A 12,471-nucleotide genomic window follows, 5' to 3' on the forward strand; every position below is an offset into this window, starting at 1 on the left:
TACACATAGTATTTTCAAATACAAATAAATACTCCCATGTATTTGAACCCAGGTTTGATGCTAGTATGTAGTCTGGATTCCGGAGTCTAGCTCATGAGTCCTACAGAGTACATGACAGCTGTTATGAGTGGAGGAGGGAGTACTACTCACATCTCCAGGTGAGCTGAGACCAGGGGGGAGCAGAGGTCTGCGGTGGGCTTTGCCAGGCCCAGGGTGAAGATGGTGTCCTGGAGCCTGCAGACAGCCGCCACGTCCCCCTTCATGGTCACTGTGTCAAGGACATGGAAGAGCAGGGTCAGTGCATTACTGTGGTGTCCCTCACAGACACCTCCTTCTCCTTCAGTATGTCCACCGCTTCTGATGGGGGGAGTGGTTTAGATAAGTATTCAGTGCCCAATGATAGGGAGACTCCAAATAAGAGAGGGGGAAGGAAGGAGGAGAGAGAATGCGAGAGAGGTGGGGGAGAAGTTGGTAAAAGGCCCCTTAGATCATTTCATGTGGGGAAAACAAACCGCTATTAAAACATAATTTCACACCCAACAGGAATGCAAATTGGCCCGTATAATGCCAATTTCCCGCTAATTGCTACTTGCATTTCTAAATGAGACCACAATTACAGGGCCCCCACAATGGGGATGCTTTTTACCGTCCCTGTGTCGAAGCACCAGGGCTAAATTATAGGTGTGCGGCGAGTACCCGGCATGCTCTGGCCCAGGCCCTACAGAGGCCCTACAGAGGCCTGGTGCTCGGCGGCCACCCTAATGGAGACTTTTTATCAGGCCGGGCTCCCATCTGGCTGACTGGTTTGTGTGGTGCTGTGAGAATTGAGGACGTTCTCCCCTCTCTCCCCCAGCAGCTGGTCTGTGGCAGGGCCAGATAATTAAGATGTGTTTACACTGTGTTTAGAGCCGTGCTAATGGGCTGACACCGATAGGGTCTGTTTGCACCGGCGATACTAATCATCACATTCTGGTCAGAGGGAGAGAGGGAAAACAACTAGCTCGCAAATAAACACCCCATGTAAACACACAAACAACAAACTAAATATCATTGGCTTTGGCCCTCAACTGCCAAGCCTATTAGAGTTCTAGGCTCAATTGGGCTCAAACCCCACTCTCCTCACTGTGAGTGCTGTGGCTAGCTGACCCAATAACAACCACAGAATAGAAATGACTCCACTGAACACTGCAGGTGTGTGTTTGAATCTAACCACCAGTATGGTTCTCTAGCTAGCCATTACACCTCGTCAATCAGTCTAGTTCTCTAGCTAGCATTACACCTCGTCAACCAGTCTAGTTCTCTAGCTAGCATTACACCTCGTCAATCAGTCTAGTTCTCTAGCTAGCTATTACACCTTTTCAACCAGTCTAGTTTTCTAGCTAGCCATTACACCTCGTCAACCAGTTTAGTTCTCTAGCTAGCCATTACACCTCGTCAACCAGTCTAGTTCTCAAGCTAGCCATTACACCTCGTCAACCAGTTTAGTTCTCTAGCTAGCCATTACACCTCTTCAACCAGTCTAGTTCTCTAGCTAGCTATTACACCTCGTCAACCAGTCTAGTTCTCTAGCTAGCTATTACACCTTTTCAGCCAGTCTAGTTCTCTAGCTAGCTATTACACCTCTACATCCAGTCTAGTTCTCTAGCTAGTATTTACACCTCTTCATCCAGTCTAGTTCTCTAGCTAGTATTTACACCTCTTTATCCAGTCTAGTTCTCTAGCTAGCTATTACACCTCTTCAACCAGTTTAGTTCTCTAGCTAGTATTTACAGCTCTTTATCCAGTCTAGTTCTCTAGCTAGCCATTACACCTCTTTATCCAGTCAAGTTCTCTAGCTAGCATTACACCTCGTCAACCAGTTTAGTTCTCTAGCTAGCATTACACCTCGTCAAACAGTTTAGTTCTCTAGCTAGCCATTACACCTCTTCAGCCAGTCTAGTTCTCTAGCTAGCCATTACACCTAGTCAACCAGTCTAGTTATCTAGCTAGCTATTACACCTCTTCAGCCAGTCTAGTTCTCTAGGTAGCTATTACACCTCTTCAGCCAGTCTAGTTCTCTAGGTAGCTATTACACCTCTTCAGCCAGTCTAGTTCTCTAGGTAGCTATTACACCTCTTCAGCCAGTCTAGTTCTCTAGGTAGCTATTACACCTCTTCAGCCAGTCTAGTTCTCTAGGTAGCTATTACACCTCTTCAGCCAGTCTAGTTCTCTAGGTAGCTATTACACCTCTTCAGCCAGTCTAGTTCTCTAGCTAGCTATTACACATCTTCAACCAGTCTAGTTCTCTAGCTTGCTATTACACCTCGTCAACCAGTCTAGTTCTCTAGGTAGCTATTACACCTCTTCAGCCAGTCTAGTTCTCTAGCTAGCTATTACACATCTTCAACCAGTCTAGTTCTCTAGCTAGCTATTACACCTCTTCAGCCAGTCTAGTTCTCAAGCTAGCTATTACACCTTTTCATCCAGTCTTAATTAAATTATTGTTTGTGCTAGGTGGCATTAGTCGGCTGTACCAACTCTAAAACTCTGGTATGTTTTGTCCTATTGCTTGTTCTTTTTAAATAGTGAGCCAACATGTTTTCAGCACTTATTTCTATGACTGATCAAAACTCATTTTCTCATGCTTTCTCTTATCCCTCTAAAGCATACATTTTGTGAGCAATATGTTTGGAACATCAAATTGCAACATCGAATCGCAATACATTTAGAGTTGTGAGAATCGCCATGTGGCAAACAATAATGCAGGCACTAGCGATGGATGTGTTAGCATGCGGGTCTGGGCAGATGAAATGTAGCCATTGTTTGTGTGCGTCCAAGTTGTTGTTTGTGTGTGTGTGTGTTTGTATTTGGTGCAGGGTACCAGCCCTACCCCAGTGACACGTCCATACACACATGGTTTGTCATCCAGATTCCAGTCTGCCTCTCCATCTCTCTGTTCCCCCTCATTTGCACTGTTGTTATGCAAATTAGGCACTGACCGAGTGTCACAGATTTAATGAAGAAAAAAGGGAAATTGGGAGGGGACGGGCAGTCAGGGAGGGGGTGAAATGGAGGGGGGTTCATGTGGGTCACACTGGGTTTCTAAGAGGCAGCTTTTGTTTTGTGTCAGAGTCTCGTTCTGTTCTCTCCCCAGGGCATCAGGATGGGGATGGGGTGGACATGGATCTGAACAGGGCCCCATGTCATTCTGGGGTTGGGGTGACCCTACATGTTCCTGTTGACATCCCCTTCACTGTATTTTTGAATAGAGATTTCTATAGGATGACACTTTGGAGAGGAATCAGAGATTTGACTAATGACAAAGAAAGCCTTGGATGCTGTCCCCCAGAATGTTTGGTGCCTGTAGGCTAGGGCCTCATTGTGATTGAATGGTATTGGATGAAAACATGAAAAAACAGCTCTGTGGTTAAATTAAATCAATTGATAAATCAGGTACCACGTACAAAGAGGAAGGGAAATCAGCACACTGCAGCCCTTGAGGACTGGACTAGGAGGCTAGAGTTGAATTCCATAGCTGTTGGCGTGAACTCACCGGGCCAGGGATAGAGAAAATATGACCTTAAGGCTCACACACATTGCACCGAATGCGGATCTAGCGTTTGTCTGCAAATTGTTCAGCCCACTGTGTTTTAGGGGCCACCCACTGTAAACGTCCGTCTGCCAACACTTTTCATGCGATTAAAAACTCAGCAAAAAAATAAACGTCCTCTCACAGTCAATTGCATTCATTTTCATCAAACTTAACATGTGTAAATATTTGTATGAACATAACAAGACTCAACATAAACTGAACAAGTTCCACAGACATGTGACTAACAGAAATTTAATAATATGCCCCTGAACAAAGGGGGGGGGGGGTCAAAATCAAAAGTAACAGTCAGAATCTGGTGTGGCAACCAGCTGCATTAAGTACTGCAGTGCATCTCCTCCTCATGGACTGCAACAGATTTGCCAGTTCTTGCTGTGAGATGTTACCCCACTCTTCTACCTGACGGACCCTCCACCTCCAAATCAATCCCGCTCCAGAGTACAGGCGTTGGTTTAATGCTCATTCCTTGGACAATAAACGTGAATCCGACCATCACCCCTGGTGAGCCAAAACGGCTACTTGTCTGTAAAGAGCACTTTTTGCCAGTCCTGTCTGGTCCAACGACGGTGGGTTTGTGCCCATAGGTGACGTTATTGCCGGTGATGTCTGGTGAGGACCTGCCATTCCTGGTGTAACTCAGGCAGTTGTTGTTGCCATCCTGTACCTGTCCCGCAGGTGTGATGTCCGGATGTACCGATACTGTGCAGGTGTTGTTACACGTGGTCTGCCACTGCGAGGATGATCAGCTGTCCGTCCTGTCTCCCTGTAGCGCTGTCTTAGGCGTCTCACAGTACGGACATTGCAATTTATTGCCCTGGCCACATCTGCAGTCCTCATGTCTCCTTGCAGCATGCCTAAAGCACGTTCACGTAGATGAGCAGGGACCCTGAGCATCTTTCTTTTTGTATTTTTCAGAGTCAGTAGAAAGGCCTCTTTAGTGTCCTAAGTTTTTGTAACTGTGACCTTAATTGCCTACCATCTGTAAGCTGTTAGTGTCTTAACGAATGTTCCACAGGTCCATGTTCATTAATTGTTTATGGTTCGTTGAACAAGCATGGGAAACAGTGTTTAAACCCTTTACAATGAAGATCTGTGAATTTATTTGGACTTTTACGAATTATCTTTGAAAGACAGGGTACTGAAAATGGGATGTTTCTTTTTTTGCTGAGTTTATGTAAAATTGGTGTGCACTGTTCGCAAATTATGTTCAGAGATGCTAAGTACTCTCAGCCAGCAACCGCTATTGGTGTGTCTGCGCCCTGAGGATCAAACCCAAGTTAACGAAAGTGGGGGGCTAGGGGAGTAAGATCAATCAATCAAATGCATAGTGAAGCACGGTGGTTAGGAAAAACTCCCTAGAAAGGCCAAAACCTAGGACGAAACCTAGAGAGGAACCAGGCTCTAACAGCAGGTCTGGGACAAGGTAGCACGTTCGGTGAACAGGTCAGGCTTCTATAGCCGCAGGCAGAACAGTTGAAACTGGAGCAGCAGCATGACCAGGTGGACTGGGGGACATCAAGGAGTCACTAGGCCAGGTAGTCCTGAGGCATAGTCCTAGGGCTCAGGTCCCCCGAGAGAATAGAGAAGGAGAGAAAGAGAGAGAGAATTAGGGGGAGCATACTTAAATTCACACAGTACACCGGATAAGACAGGAGAAATACTACAGATTTAACAAACTGACCCTAGCCCCCTGACACAAACGTTCGCAGCATAAATACTGGAGGCTGAGACAGGAGGGGTCGGGAGACACTGTGGCCCCATCTGACGATACACCCGGACTGGGCCAAAGCACAGCCCCCACACCACTAGAAGGATATCTTCAACCACCAACTTACTACCCTGAGACAAGGCCAAGTATAGTCCACGAAGATCTCCCCCACAGCACAAACCCGAGGGGAGCGCCAAACCTGGTCTGGAAGATCTCTTCAGTGACTCAACCTCCTCAAGTGATGCACCCCTCCTAGGGACAGGATGGAAGAGCACCAGTAAGCCAGTGACTTTGCCCCGGTAATAGGGTTAGAGGCAGAGAGTCCCGGTGGAGAGAGGGGAACCTGCCAGGCAGAGACAGCAAGGGTGGTTCCAGTGCCTTTCGGTTCACCTTCACACCCCTGTGCCAGACTACACTCAATCATAGGACCTACTGAAGAAATTAGTCTTCAGTAAAGACTTAAAGGTTGAGCCCGAGTCTGCGTCTCTCACATGGATAGGCAGACCATTTCATAAAAATGGAGCTCTATAGGAGAAAGCCCTGCCTCCAGCTGTTAGCTTAGAAATTGTAGGGACAGTAAGGAGGCCTGCGTCTTGTGACTGTAGCGTACGTGTAGGTATGTATGGCAGGACCAAATGGGAGAGATAGCTAGGAGCAAGCCCATGTAATGGGCTTGATCTAAAACCTTGAAATCAGCCCTAGCCTTAACAGGAAGCCAGTGTAGACAGGTTAGCACTGGAGAAATATGATCACATTTTATGGTTCTAGTCAAGATTCTAGCAGCCATGTTTAGCACTAACTGAAGTCTATTTAGTGCTTTATCCGGATAGTAGAGCATGGCAGTTGTCTAATCTAGAAGTGACAAAAGCATGGATTAACTTTTCTGCATAATTTTTGGACAGAAAGTTTCTGATTTTTGAAATGCTATGAAGATGGAAAAAAGCTGTCCTTAAAATAGTCTTGATTTGTTTGTCAAAAGAGAGATCAAAGTCCAGAGTAACGCAGAGGTCCTTCACAGTTTTATTTGAGATGACTGCACAACCATCAAGAATAATTGTCAGATCCAACAGAAGACTGCATTGTTTCTGTCACACCCTGGCCATAGAGAGGATTTTATTCTCTATTTTGGTTAGGCCAGGGTGAGACTAGGGTGGGCAATCTATGTTCCTTTTTCTATGTTTTGGTATTTCTTTGTTTTGGCCGGGTATGGTTCTCAATCAGGGACAGCTGTCTATCGTTGTCTCTGATTGGGATCCATACTTAGGTAGCCTTTCCCCACAGGGTTGGTGTGGATAGTTACTTTCTGTTTAGTGTTTTGCACCTTACGGAACTGTTTCAGTTATTCTCTTTGTTATTTTTGTTTTAGTGTTCAGTTTATCAATAAAGCATGAACACTTACCACGCTGCGTTTTGGTCCGATGATTCCTCCTCTTCGGACGACGAAGACAACTGTTACAGTTTCTTGGGACCTAGAACTAGTATCTCTGTTTTGACCGAGTTTAAAAGTTTAAAAAAATGCCGCCATTCACTTCCTAATGTCTGAAACACAGGCTTCCAGGTAGGACAATTTTGGGGCTTCACCATGTTTCATTGAAATGTACAGCTGTGTATCGTCCACATAGCTGTGAAAGTTAACATTATGTTTTCCCGAATGACATCACCAAGAGGTAAAATATATAGTGAAAACAATTGTGGTCCTAAAATGGAACCTTGAGGAACACCGAAACTTACAGTTGATTTGTCAGAGGACAAACCACCCACAGAGACAAACTGATATCTTTCCGACAGATAAGATCTAAACCAGGCCAGAACTTGTCCGTGTAGACCAATTTGGCTTTCCAATCTCTCCAAAAGAATGTGGTGATTGATGCTGTCAAAAGCAGCACTAAGGTCTAGGAGCACGAGATCAGATGGAGAGCCTTCATCTGACGTCATTAAAAGGTAATTTACCACATTCACGAGTGCAGTCTCAGTGCTATGATGGGGTCTAAAACCAAACTGAAGCGTTTCGTATACATTGTTTGTCTTCAGGAAGGCAGTGAGTTGCTGTGCAACAGCTTCTTCAAAAAAATGTGAGATGAATGGTTGATTCGATATAGGACAATAGTTTTTTTAGATTTTCTGGGTCAAGGTTTGGCTTTTTCAAGAGAGGCTTTATTACTGCCACTTTTAGTGAGTTTGGTACACATCTGGTGGATAGGGAGCCATTTACTATGCACAACATATGAGGTCCAAGCACAAGAAGCAGCTCTTTCAGTAGTTTAGTTGGAATAGGGTCCAGTATGCAGCTTGAAGTTTTAGAGGCCATTACTATTTTCATGACTGTGTCAAAAGATATAGGATTAAAAAACATGAGTGTCTCCCTTGATCCTAGGCCTGGCAGTGTTGTGCAGACTCAGGACAACTGAGCTTTGAAGAAATATGCAGATTTAAGGAGGAGTCTGTAATTTGCTTTCTAATGTTCATGATATTTTCGTCAAAGAAGTTCCTGAATTTATCACTGCTAAAGTGAAAGCCGTCTTCTCTTGGGGAATGCTGCTTTTCAGTTAGCTTTGTGACAGGATCAAAAATAAATGTTGGATTGTTCTTATTCTCCTCAATTCAGTTAGAAAAATAGGTGAGGGCTCTTCAATACTGCACGGTACTGTCTTTCCAAGCTAGTCGGAAGACTTCCAGTTTGGTGTAGCGTCATTTCCGTTACAATTTTTTGGAAGCTTGCTTTAGGGCTCGGGTATTTTCTGTATACCAATGAGCTAGTTTCTTATGACAAATCTTTTTTATTTTTAGCGGTCCTACTGCATCTAGGGTATTACGGAAGGTTACATTTAGTTGCTCATTAACAGATTTTTGTACTCTGACATCCTTGGGTAGATGGAGGGAGTCGGGAAGGGCATCTAGGTATCTTTGGGTTGTCTGAGAATTTATTGCATGGCTTTTGATGATCCTTGGTTGGGTTCTGAGCAGATTATTTTTTGTGATTGCAAACGTAATAAAATGGTGTTATGATAGTCCAGGATTATGAGGAAAAACATTAAGATCCACAATATTATTCCACAGGACAAAACTAGTTCTAGAATATGACTGTGGCACTGAGTAGGTCCGGAGACATGTTGGACAAAACCCACTGAGTCGATGATGGCTTCGAAAGCCTTTTGGAGTGGGTCTGTGAACTTTTCCATGTGAATATTAACGTCACCAAAAATGTGAATATTATCTGACATGACTACAAGGTCCAATGGGAATTCATGGAATTCATGACTATGGCCCAGGAGGCCTGTAAACAGTAGCTATAAAGAAGTGATTGAGTAGGCTGCATAGATTTCATGACTAGAAGCTCAAAAGACGAAAACACAGTCATTGTTTTTGTAAATTGAAATTCGCTTTTGTAAATGTTAGTGTAACAGTTGTTAACCTGTTGGGGGTAGGGGGCAGTATTGACACGGCCGGATAAAAAACGTACCCAATTTAATCTGGTTACTACTCCTGCCCAGTAACTAGAATATGCATATAATTATTGGCTTTGGATAGAAAACACCCTAAAGTTTCTAAAACTGTTTGAATGGTGTCTGTGAGTATAACAGAACTCATTTGGCAGGCAAAACCCTGAGACATTTTCTGACAGGAAGTGGATACCTGATGTGTTGTATTGCCTTTAAACCTATCCCATTGAAAAACACAGGGGCTGAGGAATATTTTGGCACTTCCTATTGCTTCCACTAGATGTCACCAGCCTTTACAAAGTGTTTTGAGTCTTCTGGAGGGAGATCTGACCGAACAAGAGCCATGGAACGATGATGTCCCATTAGACACCTGGCGCGCGAGTTCATGTTGGGTACCCTCGTTCCAATACGTTATAAAAGAGTATGCATTCGTCCACCTTGAATATTATTCATGTTCTGGTTAAAAAGGCCCTAATGATTTATGCTATACAACGTTTGACATGTTTGAACGAACGTAAATATATTTTTTCCCCTCGTTCATGACGAGAAGTCCGGCTGGCTTAGATCATGTGCTAACAAGACGGAGATTTTTGGACATAAATGATGAGCTTTTTTGAACAAAACTACATTCGTTATGGACCTGTGATACCTGGAAGTGACATCTGATGAAGAGAATCAAAGGTAATGGATTATTTACATAGTATTTTCGATTTTAGATCTCCCCAACATGACGTCTAGTCTGTATCGCAACGCGTATTTTTCTGGGCGCAGTGCTCAGATTATTGCAAAGTGTGATTTCCCAGTAAGGTTATTTTTAAATCTGGCAAGTTGATTGCGTTCAAGAGATGTAAATCTATAATTCTTTAAATGACAATATAATATTTTACCAATGTTTTCTAATTTTAATTATTTAATTTGTGACGCTGACTTGACTGCCGGTTATTGGAGGGAAACGATTTCCTCAACATCAATGCCATAGTAAAACGCTGTTTTTGGATATAAATATGAACTTGATAGAACTAAAAATGCATGCATTGTCTAACATAATGTCCTAGGAGTGTCATCTGATGGAGATTGTAAAAGGTTAGTGCATCATTTTAGCTGGTTTTATGGTTTTGGTGACCCTGTCTTTGACTTGACAAAACATTACACACAACTCTTGTAAATGTACTGTCCTAACATACTCTAAATTTATGCTTTCGCCGTAAAACCTTTTTGAAATCGTAAAACGTGGTTAGATTAAGGAGATGTTTATCTTTCAAAGGGTGTAAAATAGTTGTATGTTTGAAAAATTTGAATTTTGACATTTATTTGGATTCAAATTTGCCGCTCTTGAAATGCACCTGCTGTTGATGGAGTGCACCACGGGTGGCACGCTAGCGTCCCACCTAGCCCATAGAGGTTAATAGCTAGCTAAGGTATTAGCAAATGACAACTCTGCTGTAGAGCTTATCACTCCCCCTAAGAGACCCCATCCCTGACTGTCCATCAGCACGTAACACACACCAGCAGAGCAGATGTACTAGGGGAAGGAACCTGTCAGCTAGCCTGTGAGTGAGTGAGACAGCACTTCCATTCTTTTCTCCTTCCTGACACCATCACTAATCACCACGACCTGTGGCTCGGTGCTAACATGACCAAATGGAGGCCAGGCAGCCAGGCAGACAGAGTAGTATGTATATCAGCCAGGGATCTGAGAGTCATCCAGCCATATACCACCACGGCCAGGTAAACAAATATCACACAGGCCATTAATCCCTCTAATTTCCCTATCTTGTCTTGCCTTCCACTAGGCCTCTGCACACCTAGGGCTGTGTATCCCTGCTCTATAACCAGTCTCTATGTATTGCTCTGCAGGGCGAAGGAGGGAAAGTTGCGGGGGGAATGAACGAAGGAAGGAAAACAGCAAAGCCATTATAAGAGGGGAGCCGGTGAGTGGTTGTGCCATAAGTCATGATCGTCAGCGCGGGCCTGGCGGTCTGTACCGTGGCCCGGTAGGCCGGGGCAGCGAGCTGTGCTAATGTGGATGACAAGCCACCACCGCACTCGCTGGGGCTAATGGGCAGATAAAACCCCCACCCTTCACAACGCCTCTGCTTGAATTCACATGCAAATTTGTTTGTGTGAAATGTTCAAGCACTTTCCCAGACATAATATGCCATTACTATCAGGATGGATTTATGTAATTCTGTTAAAGTAGCAAGAGTCCTGTCATATGTACAGTACCATTCAAAAGTTTGGACACAGCTATTCATTCAGGGGTTTTTCTTTATTTTGTACTATTTTCTACATTGAAGAATTGATTTTTATTTTTTTAAATTTCACCTTTATTTAACCAGGTAGGCCAGTTGAGAACAAGTTCTCATTTACAACTGCGACCTGGCCAAGATAAATCAAAGCAGTGCGACACAAACAACACAGACTTACACATGGAATAAACAAACGTACAGTCAATAACACAATAGTAAAGTCTATATACAGTGTGTGCAAATGAGGTAAGATTAGGGAGGTAAGGCAAAAAATAGGCCATAGTGGCGAAATAATTACAATTTAGCAATTAAACACGTGAGTGATAAATGTGCAGAAGATGAATGTGCAAGTAGAGATACTGGGGTGCAAAGGAGCAAAAAAAAAACCAATATGGTGATGAGGTAGTTGGATGGGCAATTTACATATGGGCTATGTACAGGTGCAATGATCTGTAAGTTGCTCTGACAGCTGATGCATAAAATTAGCTAGGGAGATATGAGTCTCCAGCTTCAGTGATTTTTGCAATTCGTTCCAGTAATTGGCAGCAGAGAACTGGAAGGAAAGGCGGCCAATTGAGGAATTGGCTTTGGGGGTGACCAGTGAAATATACCTGATAGAGTGCGTGCTACGGGTGGGTGATGCTGTGGTGACCAGTGAGCTGAGATAAGGCGGGGCTTTTTGGGATAGGGGGCTTTATGGGATAGGGGGCAGTATTTTCACGGCCGGATAAAAAAACGTCCCCGATTTAAACTGGTTACTACTCTTGCCCAGAAACGAGAATATGCATATAATTAGTAGATTTGGATAGAAAACACTCTAAAGTTTCTAAAACTGTTTGAATGGTGTATGTGAGTATAACAGAACTCATATGGCAGGCCAAAACCTGAGAAGATTCCATACAGGAAGTGCCCTGTCTGACAATTTGTTGACCTTCTGTTGCATCTCTATCGAAAATACAGCATCTGTGCTGTAACGTGACACTTTCTAAGGCTTCCATTGGCTTCCATTTCGTATAAAAATTGATTTTAAACAGCGTTTGACATGCTTCTAAGTACGTTAAAAGGAATATTTTGAATTTTTTTTGTCACAAAATGCGCTCGCGCGTTACCCTTCGGATAGTGACCTGAACGCACGAACAAAATGGAGCTATTTGGATATAACTATGGATTATTTGGAACCAAAACAACATTTGTTGTTGAAGTAGAAGTCCTGGGAGTGCATTCTGACGAAGAACAGCAAAGGTAATCCAATTTTTCTAATAGTAATTCTGAGTTTAGTGAGCCCCAAACTTGGTGGGTGTCAAATTAGCTAGCCTGTGATGGCCGAGCTATGTACTCAGAATATTGCAAAATGTGCTTTCGCCGAAAAGCTATTTTAAAATCTGACATAGCATTTGCATAAAGGAGTTCTGTATCTATAATTCTTAAAATAATTGTTATGTATTTTGTCAACGTTTATCATGAGTAATTTAGTAAATTCACCGG

This window comes from Salmo salar, chromosome ssa01 (assembly GCF_905237065.1).
Source record: "Salmo salar chromosome ssa01, Ssal_v3.1, whole genome shotgun sequence".
NCBI lineage: Eukaryota > Metazoa > Chordata > Actinopteri > Salmoniformes > Salmonidae > Salmo > Salmo salar.